This window comes from Phoca vitulina, unplaced genomic scaffold (genome assembly GCF_004348235.1).
Source record: "Phoca vitulina isolate PV1807 unplaced genomic scaffold, GSC_HSeal_1.0 scaffold15, whole genome shotgun sequence".
NCBI classification, from domain to species: domain Eukaryota; kingdom Metazoa; phylum Chordata; class Mammalia; order Carnivora; family Phocidae; genus Phoca; species Phoca vitulina.
In genome coordinates this window covers 35,515,797-35,539,067 of record NW_022589718.1, presented here as the reverse complement: position 1 = coordinate 35,539,067, position 23,271 = coordinate 35,515,797, and positions in this window count along the sequence as shown.

Genomic DNA, 23,271 nt, shown 5'->3' with positions numbered 1-23,271 from the left:
ATGTGCGGGTGTATGTGTGTGTATTCATACACATAATACTGATAATGTATGATGCAATAGGAATGATCATATAGCTCACCTGACATTCTAATTCAATAGTCTTATAAAAATTCATGCCTTTTATTTAGTAGTTCTATTCTTCAGACTTTATCTTTAGAGAAATTTTTATGAACAAAGCTATTCACTATAGTTAAATGTATACAACTGAAACATTTAAAACAACTTACATGCTCAATTATAATAGATTACTTATATCACAGTGCATATCATGATGTATTATATAGTCTTAAAATCTATAACTAAATACTGGTATATTAAGTTCATAAATTATGTATGAAAATATGTAATAAAGCATATGGTAACAACATACAATATCTTCTGAGGCACAAATTTGCCTGTCTGTGATTTTGCTAGGTTATTAGCTTAGGATGTGATTGGAGAATTCTTGCAACATCCCCTTTAAAGAACTCCATTGTGCCAAATACAGTGTCAAGCCCTTCATATGGGTTATTCCATTTTTTTTCTGCAACAAACTTAATGCCAGGTAATATTTACATAATCTTGGACCATACGCTTCACTATAGACAGAAATGAATGTTCTGGCTAATATTTGGGCTTAGAGTAACAACTAGAGCTGAACAAATTTTTCCACCTGGTGAGGAGGCACACACATGTTTAAGATGTTAAGGTACACATCTTAAACATTTCGACTAGACTTTTGTTGCAGGATCCCCAAGGAGCAGGATCATACCATGAAATGGAGATCCATGTGAAGGGTGGGTAGATGTGTCTTATGAAGTGGAAGCGGAGGAAAAAAAAAAAGATTTATGCAAGACAGGAGCTGGAGTGAGAGGTCGTCTCTGGGCAGGCTTCCATCAACCCTGTGGAAGATTTCTGAAGCTGGGATGATCCTTCAGATGTGTCTCAGGTTGGGACAAAGGGGTTGAGTCTATAGAACCCCACCCCAATCAGTCACTGGATGGAGGCCACTCAGGGACAGGATGAACTTGCACAAGGGGACTTTCTTCAGCTAAGGCATTACCTACAGGAGGCTGATCCCCAGCAAAACGGTAAATGCATTCTATTGCCCATTCAACATAAATGTGAACAGTCTCTCATGATTTTTTCTAACCTGGATGGCTAGAAAATGTTCCAAATTGCTGGCTATATGCCTTGACCAGGAGCACACGTTAGTCTGGTCTGGAAAAAACAACACATCTGGTCAGTAGCTGCAATCCAAACCGCTAGGCGACTGAGTTTCCGGTCATCTACTCTTATCCTGTGGGAGTGATTAAGTCTTTGCAAGCAGAGATAGGATGGAAATCACAACCCCAAATCCTTTAGGTCTTTTAGGGTTCACTAATGTCTACCATTAACTCCAGACAGTGGTGTTTTTGATTTGCTATCTCAGCTAACATGACCCTCCACACAACCCAAGAATCCTATGTGTGTTTGGGCTGGATACTAAGCATGCCAATTCCGATTTAGAACAGATTGGGTTAATGACCAATGGAGCATCTGCAACCATCTATTACCTATTATCTGCATCCATCTATCACCTGGGATTCATATGCCCTTTCCCTATCCTGGTATCCATGTCAGCACATGTCCCACCGTCCTCCAGATGTGTGGAAAATTCTTTTCTCCAGTGTTCTGAATACCACTGGGAAGGTCCAGGAAAGCCATTACCTGACATACTTCTTCCTTCTGGGGACTTAACTTCTTTAGAAATTCATCAAACGATACTGACTTTTTATGGAACAACTGTTCTCTGTACCCCACCTACCACTGGATATGGGGTCCTCTCTGCCAACCAGGCAGTGAGTGATCAGTGGGTGAGATGGCTCCAAATCCCATCCATGTAACTGTGTTCTGTACCACATTTAGTACCAACTATAGCAAGCTATGGTTCCTGGGAAGTCAACACAATCATAGATCAGCATACAGAAGAAAGGTTAGGATTAGGGTTGCTTTTAGGATGAACACCCATGGAAGCAGGACTGGGCAGAGGGAGAAGATGAGCTGGTATGTGAAGTCAGGGCAGGCTTCAGCAGACCTATGGGGAGAACCAATGCTGTGATGCTCCTTCAGAGTTGTCTTGCCTTAGGGTGAGGGGTCAGGCTTTAACACACCCTCACTGACGAGTTATTGCAGGCCAGCCTGGAAAGTGGTATGACATGGTTCAAGAAGTGTTCCATCAGCAACGGTGTTTTCCTGGGGTCCTAACAACAACCTAGGGCTTTCTGCCAGGAACACAACCATCAGCCAATGATTTCCTTGACTGTCCTTTAAAACTGAACAAGTAATACATTTTTTCTCAGTCTGGAAACATGAGTTTACACTTTACATCTACAAATCATACTTTGTAAATTCCATTCTATTATCAAATTTTCTTTACCCCCAAATCTGACTCAGTAAATACACTTATTTTTTTCATTCTCAAAATATTCATTATTTTTAGTCCTGTGGTAGTTTCCAAAGATGACAACCATAGTCTCTCCCTCCTTTGACCAATATGCCAATCTTCAGATGAAGTGTCAGAGTACGTTTCTCCTCCTGTTGTATTTGGCCAGCCTTGTGACTTGGTTTCACCAACAGAATGCAATGGAAGTGATACTCTGGGACTTGTGAGCCTGGGCTTTAGGAATTTTGCTAGAATGTACTTTGTTCTTGGAAGCCAGTTGACACATAAAGAACTGAACTAGCTGGAGCCATCATGTACTGAGGCAGCCCAAACTAGACACCCGGGAAGGGAGGGGCCACAGAGAGGAAACCGTAGGAAACCAAATAGTATTATGATGTCCTATTTAAACCTTTATGTAGAGCTCCATAAATGTGTTTATAAATATATAAAGAAAATTCAAATACTTTAATGTAAATTAAGTAATGTATTAATTACACAATATAGTGGTTGTGCTTTAGACTGTACTGTTGTGTGTAACTTACTCGCCCACCTAGATTTAACCTTACACTCATCTAATGGACTTCTACAGTAATAAATATTATGATATATTCAGTTGGCATGTACATTAATTAATAGGCAACTTTTTAAAATATTTGTATATGATATAATCTCCTCCAAAATAATTCAAGTTTTCTCAAAAATCTTTAAGGAATCCAAAATACGGTTTCATTTTTTTTAAAGGCAGCAGTTCCTCTAGATAATTGGCCAAAAATCAGATGTTAGAAGTTACAATAATCTTTCTTCCCACGTTAGGATTATGAAGTACTATCTAATTTGTGCTATGATTTTCATTCTGCAGAAGTCAAGAAACTCAAAGTTATGGTCGCTCCACAAACTTTGATAGATCCAAAGTAGCTATAACATTAAAATTTCATCCCATTTAGAAACAGGAGGCACTGTTTTTACTTATAAGAAGGATTTGTAATTACCATGGGATTCATACAACTTATTCTCATAAAACGTTAGTGTTGGAAAAGATATTAATGTTACTACAATCTGACTTCCATGTTGGCACATGGCAATTCTAAATTGAAATTATTCTTCAAGCGATTTTAAATTGAAATTATTTCCGAATTCATTATAAATACATACGTTGAGGAAATCAAATCCGGTTTATAAGACATAGTATTCTCCTTCAATTTCTGAGTTCAATGATATCATTATAAATGACCATCCAAGAGTGAAAAGGAGTATATTCTTAAAATCATCTGAACTTAACTTTGTCCAAAGTATCTGCAAGTTTAAGGGTAGCAAAACCTTACACTGGAACAAATTTCAGATTAAAGAAGTGAGTAAATCAGTTGCTTCACCTGTGAATGCTTACAAAGAAGTAATTGGTCCCGCTGTGAAAGCATTTCCACTAAACTAATTGTTTGGAGCCATAAAGCTTTTGTCAAGGTAAAGTATAATAAATAAGGTGTGGGTAGGCATGAGTAATGTGCAGTTGGGGTAAGCTGAGGGCCTTGGCATATCTTGCCCCAGGTAGTCCTGTGGCTAGAAGAAAAGGCATACTATGCTGATCGCAGCAGACATTAATATAATGCAGATCATAACAAATAATACAAAGTTTTCATGTAGGTTTTGCCCTGAAAACTAAGAATTAACAAGAAAACAGAAAAGAAAATACTACAAAGCCATACTGAAAGAGTCTTGATGATAGTATCTGCATATAAGTCACTCATATATCCAATCACAAAATATGCATTAAGCTACTTCTCTTTGCAGGGTAAGTCACTAGGTGCTGGAAATTCAGCAGGAAGAAGGTAGAGATGGCTTTGCCTTGGTTAAACTTAGATTTCAATCAGGAAGTCATAACATAACAAAATCATCATGAATAACAAAAGCATCATGAATAATTACAACATCTGATGGCTTCCTTTTGTCATTAAAGTAAAAATCAACACATACAATGTTGTCCTAAATAATTGTATATATATTTGATGAGGCCACCTCAGCTCTAGTATGAGGACTAGATGTGTAAGGACTATGTCTACATGCAGTGAACTTGGAAAGATGATGACCACATGCACTAAGGTGGTGCACTTCTCTGGAGACATGGAGTGATTTCAGCATGTAGAGAAAAGCCACAGGACTCAGGATGCTGGACAGGGTGCTATTCCACAGAATGGCTGTCGGGTTTCTGCTCTCCAAACCAGCAGCAACCCTTATTTGGGCTCTGTCACTGGACATGTCATTAGCCTCATGGGGTTATTCTGAGCTTTAGCAGTTAATTCCCATACTGAGAATTTGCTGATGACAGCGTTCATGCCAATGCTGTGTAGCAGAAACAACATGAGCTACATGTGAAATTTTATATTTACTAAGATTTTTTTTTTCCCCTTATCCTTGAATCTGTCTATCCTCAGTTTGGAAAAATCTCGGATAATACATCTTCCCAGAATGCTTTTTTATGCATTCTCTCTCTCTCTCTCCTGCTTTTGTGGCTCCCATTATACACATCTGAAAATTCTCTAACAGGTTTCTTCTTATTATTTTAAAGTTTCTTTAAAAGAAGTCAAATAGGGGAGTCTGGGTGGCTCAGTCGGTTAAGCATCTGCCTTCACCTCAGGTCATGATCCCAGAGTCCCAGGATCAAGCCCCACGTTGGGCTCCCTGCTCAGCAGGGAGCCTGCTTCTCCTTCTGCCCCTCCCCTGCTTGTGCCCTCTCTCAATCTCTCTCTATCATTCTCTCACTCTCAAATAAATAAAAAAATAAAAAAAATAAAAGAAGCCAAGTAAAAAAAGACATATTACCTCAAGGAGAACTCACATTTCACCAGAAACAATGGAAACCAGAAGACAAGGAACGGGAAATTAAGTGTAGGTGGACATCCTAGAGTTCTATATACAATGAAAATTTCCTTTGAAAACAAAGGCTAAAGGAAAAAAAAGGAATTTATTGCAAGCAGAAAGAACCTAGGTGAAGTACTAAAGGCCATGAAAAATGAATGCTCCTAATCAGAAGTGTGGGGCTATAAGAGGAAAGATGAGCACTAGAAACATTAGCTCAGGGAATAAACATAAGTAAATAATGAAAATATAGAACAATAATGGCAGTATCCATGGTGCTTAAGCAGCTGTTCAATTAAAATCCTAAAATATTAGTTGAAGTAGCACATGAGCAGCTTATGATGGGTAAATGCAGTTGAAAGATTCTAATATCCTGGCATTTTCTGGAAAGTAAAAGGAGTAGTAATTTAAACTAATAAACTAAGTGCTAACTCTAGCATTATCATTAAGGAAATAAAATAGGCTACTATCAAGCTAGTACAGTGTATAAGTTAAAAAAATGCATTTGTTGAACAGGAAAGAAAAACAGAGAGACAAAATACAGGTGACAAATAGAACATATACGGGAAGGGAGCAGGGCTAAATGCATCCTTAAAAATTGCACTTGATGTAAATAAACTTAATATTCAAATTAAATACAAAGTTAGGCAAATTTGATTTTAACAGAATGGTGGCTACTGAAACATATTAAATCTGAGGACACAGAGATCTTGGAAGTAAAATGACGGGGAAAGATCTCATTCAAACCTAAAGTGGACGTCAGGCAAGAAGTTTTACTAGACACGTCAAAAATATTTCATGCTGATCAAGGAAACAATTCAATAAGGCGAAGTATAGTTTCAACTCATTATGTACTGATAATATAAAATGAAAATATTTAAAGCTAAAATGGAAAGATTTAAAGGAGAAATAAACAAATTCAGCATTATGGTCTGATCATTTACTATAATCAGTACTGGAAAGAATAAGCAGAGATTAGAGAGAAGACTTCACCTAACTGACTTACAGATATTGTTACCCCCAAGAAAGTACACATTTTTTCAAACACAAGGAATATGTACCAGAATGTACTATATGCTCAGCCATAAAGAAACTCTCAATGAATTCCAAAAGTTTGAAAAATATTTACAATCTTTTTTTGACCACAGTGTACTTGAGAATCCAGTAATGAAAAGATAACTAAGGAATCCCCAAAGTTCCAAAATCAAGTAATATATCTGTAAATAATACAGGGGTCAACTGGAAATCACACTAGAGCTGTGAAGCCTTTATATAAATAATGATACAAATTTTAACAAAAATATGTCAAACCATGTGTGGTGCAGAAATTCCTTGCTTAGATATAAATTTAAAGTCTTTAATGCGTGTATTAGATCACTGATTTTTCAGCTTTCCCTTCCTAAGTATTAATTTGAAAACCTTGGGAAAAGAATAGCAAATTAAGCCCATAGAAAATAAGGAGGAATAAAATATTAAAAATATGAACAAATATTAAGGAGACGAAAGTATATATAATAAAGAGTATCAACAATGACAAAGATACTGTTTTTTTGACAAAACGACACTTACAAATTTCTAGAAAGACCTAAAAAGAATAAAGATTGCCCAAAAAATAATAAAACCAGAAAATGATAACACATCATTTTATATATAATAGAGAAGTGCTGTATTCATTAGCATATAATATTATATATATAATATTGCATACAAAGTATTAAATAATATGAACATTAGAAAGATAATGGGCTATTAGAACTAAGATTTAAATTTAAATTCATTATTACTAACAGTTGAACATTTGGATATAAATGAAATTTTTTCCAGGAAAAAAAATATAACTTTCAAAGCCATACACAAGAAGAAATTAAAAATCTTATTGCCCTGTAGGTAGTATATAATTTAAATTTATAAAGTAAAATCTTTCTATGAAGTAAATTCTAAGCCCTAATACCTTCATCAGTGTATTTTTCAAACTTAGGTAAACTCCTCTAGTACATAAAATCATGGCATTCATGAAGTATTTTATCTCAAACAGAATTCTAACTCCAGATAACATTCACTAAAAAGGCCTAAAACAATGCCCGAGTAAGCCATGTATTTGAAAAAAAGCTCACAATAAAATAAAGTACGATTTCCTTGAGAAATGGCAGGTGTAGGGCTCAACCTACAAGATTTACAACCTTGCTCTGGCCAAGAGCCAAGGACACAGGAACTGGCTCTAGAAGGCTCTCTACACTGACACATGAGTCACTTTCAGCAACAAATAATAATTTTGGTAAGGGGTTATAATAAATTAAATTAAAAAATTAATAAATGACTACATAGTAATAGTGAAGGAGAGAGAGAAGGAGGGGGGTATGGAGGGATGGAGAGAGACAGAGACAGAGAGAGTTAGTTCTCTCTTACTTCTTCTAAAAGGACACTAAACCTATCATATAAGGGCACCCCCCATGGCCCTCATTTATCTTTATTCCTTTGGTTCCCGCCCCCAAACACAGCCACAATGGGGTGTTAGGACTTCACCATATGACCTTAGGGAAACACAAACATTCAATCCCCATAACACATTTTAAAGTGGAAAGATCTGAAGGTCACCATCTTGCCCATCTCAACTTAGCATCACCAGCCATAGAATGGTGTGGCATCACGGGACCCCTGCAGTTATGCAAACAGCCAGCACAGAATACCCAGTATGCAGTGTCCTTATCTGGAATGTTTTCCCCGAACCTATTCATGAAGTAAAATCCACAGGTGGAATATTCTATAAAATGAATAGCCTGAGCTATTAAAAAAAATATCAATGTCATCAAAAGCTGGAGAAGGCTGAAAGAATTGAAAAGATTAATACATCGGGCAGACATAAACTAATGCTATCCTGCTGGGAGTATTTCTGGAAACTGAAGGAATATGTCTTTTAATCTTAAAGAGGAATTGAGCTGCACATCAAATATCCACTACAATGCACAGAATCTGCTTGCATCGTGAATTATGCAATTTTATAAAAAACATCTTTGGCGCACCTTGGCAAATGTAAATAGGGGCTGTATATAATTATACAAATATTGTTCAATTAATGTTAACTTTGATGTAATAAGAGTAGGCTGATTATATATGTTCTTATTTTTAGGAGATTCAGAATGAAGTAATTTGAAATGTCAAATGTGGCAAAATGCTAGAAAAACAATAATTTGCTATTTCAAGTTCTGTCAAGCATATTGATTCTCAGTGGCCGTGAGTATATCTGATTCTGAACCTTTTATACGTTAGTGCGTACAAGGCCTCTCCTGACATTTTCTGTTTCATTGTTCTTTATGCCCCAGTGTGAATGATTTGGATTTTGTAATTGAAAGCACGTCTTTATAAATAACAACTTGCTGGTAATCAATATGTAATATAGGTAACCTATGAATGTAAACATCAAATCATGATATGGCCTTTGCTTTGGAAATACACTGTCTAGGAGAACAGTTATTAAAATTAAACAACTACGGGCATAGCAAAAAAAAAAAAAAATTTCCTTCAGCAAAAGTCTCTTGATCACATAACATGTACCAGTCACAGTATTAAGTGTAGAGGGTACATCATCAAACAAAAGAAACAAAGAAATCAGTGGGGGAGACGAACCATGAGAGACGATGGACTCTAAGAAACAAACTGAGGGTTCTAGAGGGGAGGAGGGTGGGGGATGGGTTAGCCTGGTGATGGGTATTGAGGAGGGCACGGACTGCATGGAGCACTGGGTGTTATATGCAAACAATGAATCATGGAACACTACATCAAAAAGTAATGATGTAACGTATGGTGACTAACATAACATAAAAAAAAAAAAAAGAAAAGAAAAAGAAACAAAGATCCCTGTATTACATAGTTATAAAAGATGCACTTTCCCTGACTCTCATGCTTGTCCAATAAAATATTGGAACCCCCCCCAAAAAAACTGCTTGTATAGTGCCTAAGATAAAACTAATTAATCTGGTTAATTTACTTTTTGAACAATGTCATAAATAAATGTTTCAGCAAATATATTTCTCTTCTGCATATCTCATTTTCCCTGATTTTCATGTAGGAAGAACATTTGAATGGTTTAAGTACTAGACTCTCCCCCAAGAAGAGTAACTCTGTAAGTACATCATATTATTATGCCTTGGGGAATCATAAACTGCATCTCTTTAAAAAAATAGTTCCTCGGTGTTCTTGAGGAAATTACTATGCTGATTGACTAGTGCTTTAGAAAAGAAAAATTTTGGAGAGGAATCGAAGACACATTTCAGGATAGTAACAGAAGGTGAAGGACATAGAAACCGCACTTTGTTGTGACTCTTGTGTATTTATCAATTTTGTTAATGGGGGAATCACTGGACCAAACCCAATGTTTAAGATTCTGTTCATGTATAAAAAGATTAAACATTTCTCACACCCTCACTTGAAGCATATTGTTTCAATGTTCTTACAAGAGTTCTCCTAGGCTGAGCTCTAGCACTACTGAATATGAGACCAGAACACCTGGTATTGATGGTGGGCTCAGCTTGAGAGCAAATCTGATTTCGTTTTCAACATACTGCTTTAATCTGTTCCAGACTGCCAATGCATACAAAATTATGCAGATTATGGGGCTCAGATAAATGATTTTTCTCACTCGCCTGTGAGAGTCTTTCTTCAACTAGCTTTATGTAGGATCACGGCATATGAAAAAAATGCATTGCAACATTGCAACAGTATAACCATTCTAGTGGATGAACTCAGGAGCTTTTTTTTTTTTTTTATATTTGACTCCTCTTTAATTTGCCCCAATTTTCTAAAACTTCATACAGGATGCATGAATTAACTTTAGAGTTGTGAAACTGTGTATCCTGATTTGGGGCTCTGAAAATATAATCATCACACATTTAATATCTCAAAAATGAATATGCAATACTACCAAAAGGCCTTTAGATAACTATTTAAAAAAAACACTTTAAAATATCAGTTTAAGCCATTTAAATATATTGGTAATGCCAGTTCTAGTGGTATAAAATTTGGGGACCTTAAATCAAAGTTTTAGATAGATTTTAAAATATTTACATGCTTAAGTATCATTAATATTAAATATACAATTAAGTACAATTGAATAACCTGTACATATTGAAAGAGTACCTTGAAATATGCATTGACATATTATATACACTCTTCAAACTATACCCTGACTAAAAAAAATATATCCTTCACCTCGAAAGTTTCTTCATGACAGTGGGAAATTCCTCCTCTTACCCATCCCTAGATAACTGCTGATCTTTCTATTCCTATGGATTATTTTGCATTTCCTAGAATTTTATACAGACAAAAGCACACAGAACACAGTCTTTTTTGTCTGAGCTCTTTCGTTCAGAATAATTATTTTGACATCCACTCATGCTGTTGCAAGAATCAAGAGCTCATTCCATTGTTGAGTCATACCATATTTTATACATATATATCCCTCTTTCCTTATCCATTCGCTTGTTGACAGACCCTTGGACTGCTTCCAGTTTGGGGTCATTACTAATAAGACTGCTATGAACATTTGGGTGTATACATCTTTGTGTGGAAAATATATTGAATTTGTTTTCTCTTAGGTAAATAACCAAGAATGGACTGGTTGGACCACAGCGTAGATACATGTACAGTAAGAAATTTCTGCCAACCTGTTTTCCAAATGTGTATCATTTTACAGTCCTGTCAGCTATGTATGTATGTTCCAGATTTTCCATATCCTTGACAATGTTCTTTTCAATTTCAGCTATTCTAACAGGTACTCAGTAGCACCTCAGTGTAATGTGATCAGGATTTTTGTAATGAGTAAAGACAGTGAGTCTTTTCATGTGTTTATTTGTCATCCATATGTGTTCTTTGGTGGAAGATCAAATCTTTGGCCTTTTAAAAAAATGTTTTTTTCTTATCATTGAGTTTTGAGAATTCTTTATATATTCTAAATATATCCTTTATCGTATGTATAATTTGAAAATATTTTCCCAATTTGTAGCTTGAATTTTTGTTGATTTGTTTGTTTGCATGTTTACATTTCATACTGAAGTGATTTATTTCTTTATTTTTGAGTATAGTTGACACACAATATTACATTTGTTTCAGGTGTACAACAAAGTGGTTCAACATCCCTATACCTTGTGGTAAATTTTAACAGTGTCTTTTAAGAACAAACATTCAATTTTCATGATGTTCAAATTACCAATGTGTTATTTTATGAATAGTGTTTTGGGTGTCATATTTAAAAATATTTGCCTGATGTAAGTTCACAAAGATTTTTTTTTTATAAAGATTTTATTTATTTATTTATTTGACAGAGAGACACACAGCTAGAGAGGGAACACAAGCAGGGGGAGTGGGAGAGGGAGAAGCAGGCCTCCCACGGAGCAGGGAGCCCGATGCGGGGCTCGATCCAGGACCCTGGGATCATGACCTGAGCCGAAGGCAGACGCCCAACGACTGAGCCACTCAGGCGCCCCACAAAGATTTTTAATACATGCTATTTTTACAGTTCTATATGCTAAGGTTTTACATTTCGGTTTATGATTCATTTTGGATTTTTTTTAATACGGTGTGAAGTACTCATCAAAATTCACTGTTTTGCATGTGGGTATCCAATTGTTCCTGCACTCTTTGCTGAAAACATTATCCTTTCTCTGATTTGCCTTTATATCTTTATAAAAAAATCAGTGTCTCTTCATGTACAGATCTATTTCTGGACTCTTTAATCGGTTCCATTTATCAATTTGTGTAGCCTTATGCTAATATCACACTTTTTTATTAGCTTATGATTTTTCATTTAACTTATAATCAGTCTTAAAATCAGGCAATGTTAGTCTTTCAACTTTGTTCTTTTTTAAAGTTGTCTTAGTTATTCTTTTTTTTAAAAGATTTTATTTTATTTATTTGACAGAGAGAGAGAGAGACAGCTAGAGAGGGAACACAAGCAGGGGGAGTGGGAGAAGGAGAAGCAGGCTCCTGGCTGAGCAGGGAGCCCGATGCAGGGCTCAATCCCAGGACCCTGGGATCATGACCTGAGCCGAAGGCAGACGCTTAACGACTGAGCCACCCAGGCGCCCCTGTCTTAGTTATTCTAAGACATTAACTTGGTGGCTAGGATTTTGTTTGTGTTGATTCTACAGATCTAAGAAGATCTGATACCTTAACAGTATTGTGTCTCTGACTGCTAGTGTTATTTCCAATCCCTTCCGCTGGTTGGGGTAGTTTCCTCACAGGCATGAGCTGACTGGTACTCAGCTGGATACTCAAGGGAACCTTCTGCTAGTATCTGGAGTTAAGGGCATCTGTCCACTCTGAGTTACTCTGTCCTGCACGTGCAGGTACTTTATCCCTCAGGTACAGCCCCTCAATACAGAGACTCTGCCAGGCCCCATGGAGTGCCCTCCACCTGCACTGTACTCTGAAACTCTTTCAAAGAAGAAAATCACCTTATTTCTTTCTGGTCTGTTGGTGGTCATTGTCCATGGTTTGAGATCCAGTGCCTAAAACCATCATGTCATATTCTGTGTTCATATGAAATATTTATTTTGTTCATCTGGACACTGTTACTCCATCGTGGCTCTAAAGATTGCTTTTGCTCAAAATCAAGCATTGCATTTGAAGTAAAAAGTCTTTAGACATATTAAATTGCTTATCCCCTACACTTACAGGAAAAGTGATTTTAAACGTTCTGTGCAACAATTTATTTATCTGTGAAATAAGACAGTAATAACTGCCCTGCTTAATTGCAGAAGTTTTGTAGGATCAAATGAGTGACACCGTGAGGAAAAACAATGGATTGTAACATCTCATGTAACTAAGGAGTGGGATGAGGATGGGACAAAGAAGATGCTTATGACTTGTACTCCATCTCTCACAAGGCAGAGGGAACTATGACCTTCATGTTCCCTGAACACACATGCTTTCCTTCAGCAACCAACACACTCTCACCCATTAAGTAAGATTAAACATGTTGTCTAGTGTAATGAGAAGATTAATGCTATTTTAATAGCTGGTTGCCATTTTAATTACATATATTTGGGGGATGGAATGATTCCTTTGGAAATTAAAGAAAATAAATAGTTTGAAAAATGCTGTATGGTTCAGGAAAGAAAGCGTGTGCGCGCGCGCACACACACACACACACACACACACACACACACACTCTATCAGAAGCCCTTTGTTTCTCAGCAAAAAGAAAGTCAAAAGCCAGAGAAGAAAATGGAAACAAAAGAAAAGCTAGAAAATATAGTAAAGACTGGATATTTGAAATTATCCCATGAGAGTTAATTCTCTTTAAAACCCCACCAAGTACCGATGATCATCCTCACTTTTGCAGAGGAGAAAATTGGGGGTTTTATTAGGTTGCCACACATCACAAATAATAATAATAATGCAGAGATGATTCTCTCCCACTGTTTTCCTCCCTGACAAGACAGAGACCCAAACTGTGGAAAGAAAACTATCAAATAGCTTTAAAATTCACCCGACTTTCAAGAAATCCCTGCTCATTTTCATTTTACTTGAATCAAAACCAATCCATATGTCAGAAAAGAAGGTATTTCTTATTTTTGTTAAAACGTATCAACAGCAGAAATTTATCTTCCTGTATATTGGCTTAGCAGTATCTAACATAAAATAGGCATATAGTCAATGTGGGAGAAATAAACAACGTTTTATGTTGTTGAGGCTTATGATCATCACAGACTTGCCTGACTTTTTAAAATCCAGATCATGCAAATAATTAGCTATAGTTTAAATCTCTTTTGAGATTATTTTTTCTGAATTATAACTGAATATATGCCACACCAATGAGTGCTATATTTTGACTTAATGTGGAATTTTATTTTCTCCTGACATAAAACATATAAATTTTGGTTTTAAAATACCACAATGTTAAACAAAATATTCACTACAAATCATTATGTGAACATAACATTATATGGCCTCTGAATTTAGCTATAAATGTCCTCAGATACTGTTCTGTTCCTTTTATGGGTTTGTGTTCTTGAGTTTTTAATTTAAATTCTCTGAACTATGGTTTTTATTATTTGTAAATCTGCCTTACAGTAATGTTTTGATGGTCCTGGGACATGGAGGATGTTTATTCAAAATTGGTCCCCTTTCTTCCTTTTGTGAAAAAAATCTAAAATACAGAAAAATTGCAAATAGCATAAGAACTTTACAGAGCAGGACCACTGAACAGCAACTTCTTTTTGGCAATTATGCCTTCCTGGATGTGAGGACTAAGACATGATTATTTCTCATTATAAAACCTAAATAGATAAATGAGCAGATATGGTAATAAAGATAGAATATATGAAGAAGTCAACTAATAAGAAAAAAATAATGTTGGTTGCTAAGTACTTATTAGAAAATCAACCTTTTTGTAGTTTTGATACCTATAAACTATATTTTGGGGGCAATTAATATCACTATCTATGATTGAGGTTTTGCAAATTACCACTACTTTGCAAATACAAGAAACATATGAAAGAAGGTATTTGCCTTATAAAACTGTAGAGAAATAGGGGCACCTGGTGGCTCAGTCAGTTAAATGTCCAAGTATGTTTCGGCGCAGGTCATGATCTCAGGGAGATCTGCCATCAGCAGGGAGTCTGTTTAAGATTCTCTCTCTCCCTCTTCTTCTGCCCCTTGCCCTCCTCATGTGTGCATGTGCTCTCTCTCTCTGTCTCTCAAATAAGTAAATAAAATCTTTTTTAAAAAATGTAGAGGGGCACCTGGGTGGCTCAGTCGTTAAGCGTCTGCCTTCGGCTCAGGTCATGATCCCAGGGTCCTGGGATCAAGCCCCGCATCAGGCTCCCTGCTCAGCAGGAAGCCTGCTTCTCTCTCCCACTCCCCCTGCTTGTGTTCCCTCTCTCGCTGTGTCTCTCTGTCAAATAAATAAATAAAATCTTAAAAAATAAAAAAATAAAAAAAAATGTAGAGAAATAGTTACATGAAATTTTCCACTTGCGACCTCATAACTCCATAAATATGCACATCCATAATTGCTTTTTAAAAATTAATAAAAATTTGTCAAAATTTTTGCATTAAAAAATGGCAGTTTTCCTTCCATTTCTTTAAAGCTAAAATAGATATAATTACCTTAGAGTACCCATGGCATTTCAGAAATATATATTTGTAGCTATGTTCAGATAAACTATTTAAAAACTTCAAACCTGAGATTATTTATTGCCATCTTTCTGAAAATGTGTCTTGTTTCTCATAAGTGTCTTGTTTACTAATAGAAGTTCTCATTAAAGTTTAACTGAAAAACATAATATTTTAGACTATTAATATGTGAGTAGAATTCATGGAGATAATTTCATCTTAACTTGCAATGACAGTTCACTGTTTTGAAGTTAATGGCCATGTTTTTTTATTGAGAAGAAGGAAACTAAGGGCTGAAAAATAATAAATAGGATAATAACTACAAAAATTATATAATCAATTTTAAGGCATTCATTAAGGTAGGAAAATGAGTCACAAGAAATTGTTCAAGCAAATAACCATTTATATCCACACAAAGACCTGCACTCAATGTTCACCACAGCGCTATTCATAGCCAGCCCGAAGTGGAGACACCTCAAATGTCCATCCACTATTAGATAGAGAAACACATTCAATATGTTCCATATAATGGAATACTATTCAGAAATGAAAAGGAACACAAAACTGATAAGGCAACATCATGGTGGAACCACAAAGACATTCTCCTAAATCACCGAAACCAGACACAAAAACCCATGTATACTCTGATTCATTCATATAAAAATGCCCTAAAAATGCCAGTCTCTTGAAACAAAAAAAAAAAAAAATAGATTAGTCATTATCTGGGACTAAGACTGGGAACTTGAAACAGGTACGAGGGAGTTTGCTGGGCTGATGAAAGTAATCTAAAACTGGATGACGGTCACAGTTGCACAACTCAGTGAATGTACAATCATCGAATGGTACATATAAAATGGATACGTTTAATGTAAATTATTCCTCAATAAAGTTGTTTTTTAAAAAGGTAAAGAACAACTCAAAATGGCAATATTTCTATGATTGGTTACAAAAACTACTGTAGGGTTTGAGTTTGCTTGAGTGGGTTTTTTTTACCAAAACCTGTTTTCTTAAGTGTATTCAAAACAAATGTTAAAGGCTTATAAATACAAACTTGGATTTTTTTAAACATACTTTATGATTAATGAATTCATTTGTGATCTAGAAATGTCATAAAAGGGATGTGAAACACACTAATTTGGAGAATATAATGTATTTTTATTCCAATAAAATATTTTTGAAACTAGCATCCAAAATAATGAGTACTAAACAAAAAGAAAATGCCTAATAATGTATATGAGAACATTTCTTACACTAGATGTATGAGAATCTCTAAGATATTGAATTTCAACAAGCAGAAAGAATGTTAAAGTAATCAATGCCAGTGACTAATATGGGAAATAAATACCCATATTTTAGAGTAAAACCTCTGAATTGCTTTTTTTTTCTTTATAACAATCAGATTTTATTGAGTGATTCTAGATCTTAAGTACTATACAACAGCACAGTTTTATCCCACAGCCAGGCTATTAAAGGGATAAATGTTAATTTTTTATTTAACCTTCGCTCAGCTTCTCCTTGTATCAACATTTCACATAGCCATAATATTCTCATTTGTACTAAGAAATTAGCATAGTAAAATACTCACAACTGCCTACAGATTTTAGTCAAATTTCACCAGCTTTTCCACTAATAAACCTTATTTTGTTACATTACCTAACCCAGGATAAAACTTTGCATTTAGTTGTCTTATCTCCTTAGTGTTCCACAATTTGAGATATGCCTAAGTCTTCCCTTGTTTTCCATGACCTTGACATTCTAAATAGCCATGTAAAATGAGACAGTCCTTCACCAAAAGCGTTCACAAGACCCTGTGTGAGAAGTAACAGGTGAAAAATACTTCAAGAGTCAGATATAGTAGATATAAATACACGTGACATCAGTGATTATGATTTCTGTGTCCTCCATTCGTAATAGAAATTATACCTGGTTGGAAGAGTGAAGACCAGATTTCCATATAAAAATAGAAGAAAACAGAATATTTAATTGGATCATAGCATAGCAACTTTAAGTAAACTTTGGATATACGGATAGGGAGAAATGTAATGTATAGCTATGACTTGTCAGGAATTCTAACTTCTGTAGAAATCAGGTCACTCTATTAATGTATACATATAAAAAACAAATGGTGCCAATGAACATTCACAATCAATATCAAGTACGGATTGCAGTCTGGTTTCTGAATTATCTCTCCTGTAAAGAATGCTATTTAAGTGCTCAAAGAATATTTTTTCCTAATTTCAATATCTTGTCCCATTTTTAGGGTTACCATCTTAGAATGATTGTAGCCACATCTGACTATAATGTGTGAAACCTCTTCTACCAAAGCTATACCTACTGTGTGATTGACACCCTGGCACACAGGGTTGGCATTTCACAGTGAGCAAATGTTTATTGAGCTCTATCCTACAAGGCGGGTGATTAAGGCATTATCATCTCATTCAATCTCTAAAGAATCTTGAAAACAAACGTTATTTTCTTCATGCTTTGATAGCTGAAGAAACCAAGTCTCAGAGAGAACAGTAACTGCTCATGCCACATGGCTTGCATGTGATAGAATCAAGAGACCCAATATGGAATGTTGGCTGCAAATCCAATCCTCACTGAACTGAGACCCAGAATCTACCTGGTCTGGCAACGTTGTTACAAGGCACACACCAACTTTCTTTTTTATTTTTTCCCCCTTTGGAAAGGATTTTTTTTTCTTTAATTAACATATAATGTATCATTTGTTTCAGGGGTACAGGTCTGTGATTCATCAGTCTTACACAATTCACAGTGCTCACCATAGCACATATCCTCCCCAATGTCCATCACCCAGCCACCCCATCCCTCCCACCCCCCACCACTCCAGCAACCCTTAGTTTGTTTCCTGAGATTAAGAGTCTCTTACGGTTTGTCTCCCTCTCTGGTTTCATCTTGTTTCATTTTTCCCTCCCTTCCCCTATGATCCTCTGCCTTGTTTCTCAAATTCCTCATATCAGTGAGATCATATGATACTTGTCTTTCTCTGATTGACTTTTTTCTCTTAACATAATACCCTCTAGTTCCATCCATGTCGTTGCAAAAAATGGCAAGATTTCATTTTTGATGGCTGCATAATATTCCATTGTGTTTATATACCACCTCTTCTTTATTCATTCATCTGTTGATGGACATCTAGGCTCTTTCCACAGTTTGGCTATTGTGGACATTACTGCTATAAACATTGGGGTGCATGTGCCCCTTTGGATCACTACATTTGTATCTTTGGGGTAAATACTCAGTAGTGCAATTGTTGGGTCGTAGACACACCAACTTTCCAGTATGATTATCCTTTTTCCAATTCATAAACAGCATTTTTCATCAGGTTCTACCCTTGGCTGTGTTCTGTATTTTCCCCATTTGTATGTAGGATAGAATTGCACCGTAACACTGAAAAAATGTAGTTAACACAGATGTCTTATTTTTTTATGAAACTTTTCTTTTCCACTAATGACGTGATAATCACAGAGTATTCCTCTCCTTCTTCTACCTTCTCCCTGCATGTGTTTTGCTATTCTCTTGTCTGGACTGAACTGTCTATAATCAACATCTTCCTTTTGCCCCGACACCATGACTGCTTCTATTATCCCCCTAAATCTGAGTCCAGACTCTCTGTCTTTCCTTTTAAAGCCTCCAAAGCCATGGTTCTTGCCTGCATGTTTTCTATCTTTCAATATCACTGGTTCTTACCAACTTTTGTTTTTTAGCTCTTTGTGTCAGGTCCCATAACGTCAATAAATGACATACACAATGTTATTTATTGTAACATAACTGAAAAGTATTACTCAGGCAAAACTCAGGAAAGAAATCCTAGAAAATCCAGATAAAGTTCATTTTGATAGATAATGAGTAAAAAACAGGTGATCACCGATATGCTCTTGGTCAGGAGGAATACTCTTTTTTAAAAAAGATTTATATATTTATTTAGAGAGAAAGAGTGAGAGCCTGTGGGGGGAGGGGCAGAGGGAGAGGGAGAAAGAGAATCCTCAGACAGGCTCCCCGCTGAGCATGGAGCCCGACATGACAGGAGGCTCGATCTCAGGATCCCGAGATCACAACCTGAGCCAAAACCAACATCTGGGCACTTAACCATCAGTGCCACTCATGTGCCCCAGGAGGATCAGTCTTAAAATGGAATATAAAGTACAGGGTTTTACATGCTTTTGATATTTATTTAGCATAGGAAGAAGATGAAATATTTTTAAAAGTGGGAAAATATATGTTCAAAGAACAACCTATGTTCCATATAGAAAACAAAATAAGAAACGATTAATTACTATTGTAGTTTGAGTAATACTGTCTAAATAGCAAGTATGCAAATGTGAAATCACCATGGAAAATATGATTTAAAGACAATTACACTGAACAGAAACTACCTGTCCAATTTGAGCAATTCTTCAGAATTAATACTGGAAAAGGCTTTATTCATGGGAACACTACCATATATACACCACAATTATTATTAGTTCATAGAGAACACTGAAGGCTAATTAGAGATGCTATATGGAATAGTAAATTAATTTTTTAGTTAATATGCATTCATTTAATTGACTTCATAAGAATCTTTATTAAAGAAGGGGCGGAGCAAGATGGCAGAGGAGTAGGAGACCTGGATTTCGTCTCCTCTCAGGAATTCAGCTGGATAGGGATCAAGCCATTCTGAACACCTACAAACTCAACAGGAGATCGAAGAAAAGAAGAGCAACAACTCTCTGAACAGAAAAGCGACCACTTTCTGGAAGGTAGGACGTGCGGAGAAGTGAATCCGAGGCGATATTCGGGAGGATAGACGGCGGGGGAGGGGCCTCCGTCGGCCGCTTCTGGCAAGTGATAGAGCCGCGGAGCACAAAATCGGAACTTCTAGAAGTCTGCTCCGCTGAGGGACGTCACTCTGGTGGCGAAGTGGGGGGTGGAACCCTCGCGGGACAGTGTGGTCTCAGGACCCTCGGGGTCACAGAAAGACCGGGGGTGCCTGAGTGCGGCAGAGCTCCCCGGTATCGGAGCGGGGAAGCCGGCTGCAGAGACGGAGCCCAGGCGCGGGCTCTCAGCTCGGGGTTGCTATAAACCGTGATCCGCGGCACAGTCGGGCCACTGCTCCTCCAGCAGGGACCCAACAAGGAGCAGATCCGGGGAGACTCACCTTCTTCCCCCGGGAGGAGAGGTGCGGGAGCGCATCGCAGGGATCTGCTGGGTTTGGAGACTCCACCCGGGGTCGGGTGCCAGATAGAAAGGCGCGGTCACAGGCCGGGTGAGCACGGAGTGTGGGCGGAGACCGGGGAGACGGGAGTGACTGACTGCTTTTCTCTGGGGGCTCGCTGAGGAGCGGGACCCCAAGTTCTCGGCTCCGCCGGGGCGGAGACTGGGAGGCCGCCATTTTCACTCTCCGCCTCCAAAGCTGTACGGAAAGCTTGCAGGGAACAAAAGCTCCGGAGAGCAAACCCGAGCAGATTACTTAGCCCGGACCGGCAAGGGCGGGGCAATTCCGCCTCCGGCAAAGACATTTGGGAACCACGGCAACAGGCCCCTCCCCCAGAAGATCAGCGAGAACAGCCAGCCAAGACCAGGTTTACCGATCAATGAGAACGGCAGAACTCCAGCGCTAGAGGAACACTGCACATAGAATCCATGGCTTTTTTACCATGATTCTTTAGTCTTTCAAAGTTAATTATTTTTTTTAACTGTCTTTTTTTCTTTTTTCCTTTTTTCTTTTTTTTTTAATTTTTCTTTTTCCCTTTTCCAACCAACATCTTATCAATCCCTTTTAAAAAAAAAAAACATTTTTATTTTTTCATTTTTAAAGTCATATTCTATCCCTTCATAGTAGTTACCCGTATTTTTGGCATATATATATAAGTTGTTCTCTCTTTAAAATCTTGAGATAGTTTCTTCTAACAGATCAAAATATACTCTAAATCTCTAGTGTATGGTTTTTTTCTACTCCCCTGCCTGATCACATTCTCTCCCTTTTTTCTTTCTTTCTTTTTTTTTAATCCTCTTCTTTCTTTTTTCAAACAACTTATCAAATCCTTTTTTAAAATTTTTTATAATTTCCATCTTTACAGTCATATTCTATCCCTTCATCATATCAACCCTTATTTTTGTACATATATAAGTTTTTCTTTCTTTAAAATTTTGGGACGGACTTTCTTTTAACAGACCAAAATACACCCAAAATCTAGTGTGTGGCACTGATCTATAATCCAGCCTGATCATATTTGATCACATTCTGTTTTTGTTTTGTTTTGTTTTGTTCTGCTTTTGTTTGTTTTTATCTTTATCTTTTTCTTTTTTCTTCTTTTCTTTCCTTTTCTTTTTTCTCTCTTTCCCTTTCTTTTCCCACTGCTTCAGGTCTTTTCTGATTTGTTTAGAGTATATTTTCTGGGGACGTTGTTACCCTGCTAGCATTTTGTTCTCTCATTAATCTATTCTCCTCTGCACAAAATGACAAGACGGAAAAAATCACCTCCACAAAAAGAACAAGAGGTAGTACCGACTGCCAGGGACCTACTCAATACGGACATTAGTACGATGTCGGATCTAGAGTTCAGAATCACCACTTTAAAGATACTAGCTGGGCTTGAAAAAAACATGGAAGTTATTAGAGAAACCCTTTCTGGAGAAGTAAAAGAACTAAAATCTAACCAAGTAGAAATCAAAAAGGCTATCAATGAGGTGCAATCAAATATGGGGGCGCTAACTGCTAGGATAAATGAGGCAGAAGAAAGAATCAGTGAGATAGAAGACCAAATGATGGAAAATAAAGAAGCTGAGAAAAAGAGAGATAAACAACTACTGGATCACGAGGGCAGAATTCGAGAGATAAACGATACCATAAGACGAAACAACATTAGAATAATTGGGATCCCAGAAGAAGAAGAAAGAGAGAGAGGGGCAGAAGGTATAATGGAGCAAATTATAGCAGAGAACTTCCCTAATTTGGGGAAGGAAACAGGCATCAAAATCCAGGAAGCACAGAGAACCCCTCTCAAAATCAATAAAAATAGGTCAACACCCCGACATCTAATAGTAAAACTTACGAGTCTCAGAGACAAAGAGAAAATCCTGAAAGCAGCTCGGGAGAAGAGATATGTAACCTACAATGGTAGAAACATTAGATTGGCAACAGATTTATCCACAGACACCTGGCAGGCCAGAAAGGACTGGCAGGACATATTCAGAGCACTAAATGAGAAAAATATGCAGCCAAGAATACTATATCCAGCTAGGCTGTCATTGAAAATTGAAGGAGAGATCAAAAGCTTCCAGGACAAACAAAAACTAAAGGAATTTGCAAACACGAAACCAGCCCTACAACAAATCTTGAAAGGGGTCCTCTAAGCAAAGAGAGAGCCTAAAAGCAAAGCAACATAGACCAGAAAGGAACACAAACAATATACAGTAACAGTCACTTTACATGCAATACAGTGGCTCTGAATTCCTATCTTTCAATAGTTACCCTGAATGTAAATGGGCTAAATGCCCCAATCAAAAGACACAGGCTATCAGATTGGATTAAAAAACAAGACCCATCGATATGCTGTCTGCAAGAGACTCATTTTAGACCCAAAGACACCCCCAGATTGAAAGTGAGGGGGTGGAAAACCATTTACCATGCTAATGGACACCAAAAGAAAGCTGGGGTGGCAATCCTTATATCAGACAAATTAGATTTTAAACCAAAGACTGTAATAAGAGATGAGGAAGGACACTATATCATACTTAGATCTTCTTGTTGGATCAGGAAATGGATCCAACAAGATCTAACAATTGTAAATATCTATGCCCCTAGCATGGGAGCAGCCAATTATATAAGGCAATTAATAACAAAAGCAAAGAAACACATCGACAACAATACAATAATAGTGGGGGACTTTAACACCCCC